General features: G+C 57.3%; 1 pseudogene; it reads right to left on the bottom strand.

Moving 5' to 3' along the window:
* Positions 1–1,250: 1,250 nt before the first annotated feature.
* Positions 1,251–2,509, bottom strand: LOC141249234 (sialidase-3-like; annotated as a pseudogene).
* Between the last annotated feature and the right edge of the window lie 955 nt (positions 2,510–3,464).

Here is a 3,464-nt window from a genome sequence, read left to right as displayed (position 1 = left end):
GAGGAGGTGCAGAGCAGAGACGTCTACGGAGGGAGAGGTGCTGGGCAGAGACGGCTCTGAAGGGTGAGGAGGTGCAGGACAGAGACGGCTCCGGAGGGTGAGGAGGTGCAGGACAGAGACAGCTCCGGAGGGTGAGGAGTTGAAGAGCAGAGACGTCTACGGAGGGAGAGGTGCTGGGCAGAGACGGCTCTGAAGGGTGAGGAGGTGCAGGACAGAGACGGCTCCGGAGGGTGAGGAGGTGCAGGACAGAGACAGCTCCGGAGGGTGAGGAGTTGCAGAACAGAGACGGCTCCGGAGGGTGAGGAGGTGCAGGGCAGAGACGACTCCGGAGGGTGAGGAGTTGCTGGGCAGAGACGGCTCCAGAGGGTGAGGTGGTGGTGGGCAGAGACGGCTCCGGAGGGTGAGGTGGTGGTGGGCAGAGACGGCTCCGGAGGGTGAAGAGGTTCAGGGCAGAGACGGCTCCGGAGGGTGAGGAGGTGCAGAGCAGAGACGGCTCCGGAGGGTGAGGAGGTGCTGGGCAGAGACGGCTCTGAAGGGTGAGGTGGTGCTGGGCAGATACGGCTCGGGAGGGTGAGGAGGTGAAGGGCAGATACGGCTCCGGAGGATGAGGAGGTGAAGGACACAGACGGCTCCAGAGGGTGAGGAGGTGCAGAGCAGAGACGACTACGGAGGGTGAGGAGGTGAAGGGCAGAAACGACTCCGGAGGGTGAGGAGTTGCTGGGCAGAGACGGCTCCGGAGGGTGAGGAGGTGAAGGGCAGAAAAGACTCCGGAGGGTGAGGAGGTGCAGGGCAGAGAGGGCTCCGAAGGGTGAGGAAGTTCAGGGCAGAGACGGCTCCGGAGGGTGAGGAGGTGAAGGGCAGAGACGACTCCGGAGGGTGAGGAGGTGCAGGACAGAGACGGCTCCAGAGCGTGAGGAGGTGCTGGGCAGAGACGGCTCCGGAGGGTGAGGAGTTGCTGGGCAGAGACGGCTCCAGAGGGTGAGGTGGTGCTGGGCAGAGACGGCATCAGACACGTGGATGGGGATGATATAGTTCATGGGAAGATCCCTTTAAGGTGTCCATGATAGAGAGGAGTGGATAGAACCTTTTAATTACAGGGGGGGATCAGACACCATCTAATGAGCAGTATGAGAGCGTGTATCGGGGGTCAGGAGAGTGGTGGATGGCGCCATCTTGTGGCCCCTCAGTGCATTCCTATACTGGGTTACTTTTGGCACCCGGAGACTTGGCGGAGGCCCCGACACTCGTGATTAGGGCTTAGAGGAATTGTTCAGCAGCTCGTCCATCGTGAACCTCCGGAAGACGATCTTTTCGCACGCCGCGTCCTTTCCGCATTCAAATAAGCAGGCGAAGGAGTGAGTGTCCTGGCACACCGCCAGGTCCGAGTACCCGCTGGGACCCTCGTTGATGACCCACGGTGGGGTCCAGGTGGACGGCACAAGGGGTGATTTATTCAAGTAGACTCCTAAGTCCACGCGGCCCCGGCTGCTGGTGGGATGGGAGTAGAGGAGCCAGGACGTGACGCTATGCTGAAGGGGCGAATCTTCCCCGCCGTCCGCCTCGTCCTGAGTTGCCTCCGGAGGCCTGTAGCTCACCACACTGCCCTGGCAGCCATGAGGCGGCTCACACAGGCTTTTATTGTAGTGGGCATCTGTGAACTCCATGGACTGGGGGCTGCTGGTCGCCTCCACCCGGTAGCGCTGACCGGTCCTGGCGCTGCAGTACAGGAGGTCGTTGCCGCTGCTGCAGGTCACCTCGGCCACCTCGCACTCCCCTGTCTTCTGCCGCCACAGCCCGCTGCCCTTGTGCCAGCTCTCTCCGCGGTCGTCGCTGTAGAAGATGAATGAGTGGGGCTTGGTCTTCCAGGGGACGGGCAGGCCGCAGACGCGGGAGTGGATGTAGTACAGGTACGCGGGCACGATCAGCCTGCCCGACGGAGAGCAGACGCCGTGACCGGGGCCAACCGTCAAGGTGGCGCAGCTCTTCAGGTCCTCACCCAGGACCTCCTCCGTCACGTCTTTCGGTAGGCTCCACGATTGGCCGTGGTCGCGGCTGGTGACGTAGCAGAGCCGGGCGGCATTTCGGCCGGTTATGATTTGCCGGAACTCGGAGATTTCGCTTTTTACACAGACGAAGAAGAGGAAGACGGTGTCGGTGTCGGGATGGTACAGCGGGCAGGGGTTCATGGTCCGGTGCCCCGGTAACTTGGCGTGGCTCACCGGCATTGCGTCTTCCCACTAAGGAGGCAAAACAGATGGAGACGTTGGAAAGTCACAAGATCAGACGCGGAGAGAGGTGACATGAGGAGTCGGTACCTGCACCTCCCCGCGCTGCACCCGACCGTGCCGCACCACCAGGTACAGGGCGTCCTGATCATCGGGGGACGAGCGCTTCTCCGCCAAGGCCAAGAAGATGGAGGGAAGAAGAGCAGAGCCGGGATACGATACGTCACACCGCCAGGATCCTGCTGGAACAGGGTCACCGAGTCCAGAGAGAGCGCCCCCGACATGTCTGTACACGAACCTGCAGGACAGCGGATACACGAGACTGACAGCCGAGAGCAACCTGTATCTAATCCTGTGTGATACTGAAATGTGTATCTAATCCTATCCTGTGATACTGAGCCGTGTATCTAATCCTATCCTCTGTGATACTGAGCCGTGTATCTAATCCTATCCTGTGATACGGAGCCGTGTATATAATCCTATCCTGTGTGATACAGAGCTGTGTATCTAATCCTATCCTCTGTGATACAGAGCCGTGTATCTAATCCTATCCTGTGATACGGAGCCGTGTATATAATCCTATCCTGTGTGATACAGAGCTGTGTATCTAATCCTATCCTCTGTGATACTGAGCCGTGTATCTAATCCTATCCTGTGTGATACAAAGCCGTGTATCTAATCCTATCCTGTGATACTGAGCCATGTATCTAATCCTATCCTGTGTGATACAAAGCCGTGTATCTAATCCTATCCTGTGATACTGAGCCGTGTATCTAATCTTATCCTGTGTGATACAAAGCAGTGTATCTAATCCTATCCTGTGATACTGAGCCATGAATCTAATCCTATCCTGTGACACGAAGGCATGTATCTAATCCTATCCTGTGTGATACTGAGCCGTGTATCTAATCCTATCATGTGATACTGAGTTGTGTATCTAATCCTCTCCTGTGTGATACTGAGCCGTGTATCTAATCCTATCCTGTGTGATACTGTCTGCTGAGCCGTGTATCTAATCCTCTCCTGTGTGATACTGTCTGCTGAGCCGTGTATCTAATCCTATCCTGTGTGATACTGTCTGCTGAGCCGTGTATCTAATCCTATCCTGTGTGATACCGTCTGCTGAGCCGTGTATCTAATCCTATCCTGTGTGATACCGTCTGCTGAGCCGTGTATCTAATCCTATCCTGTGTGATACCGTCTGCTGAGCCGTGTATCTAATCCTATCCTGTGTGATAC

The sequence above is a fragment of the Phyllobates terribilis genome, unplaced genomic scaffold (genome assembly GCF_046119375.1).
Source record: "Phyllobates terribilis strain yellow unplaced genomic scaffold, ASM4611937v1 Scaffold_2__4_contigs__length_985480577, whole genome shotgun sequence".
NCBI lineage: Eukaryota > Metazoa > Chordata > Amphibia > Anura > Dendrobatidae > Phyllobates > Phyllobates terribilis.
The sequence above is the reverse complement of the archived record's forward strand: the minus strand, read 5'-3'. Positions and strand labels throughout refer to the sequence as shown.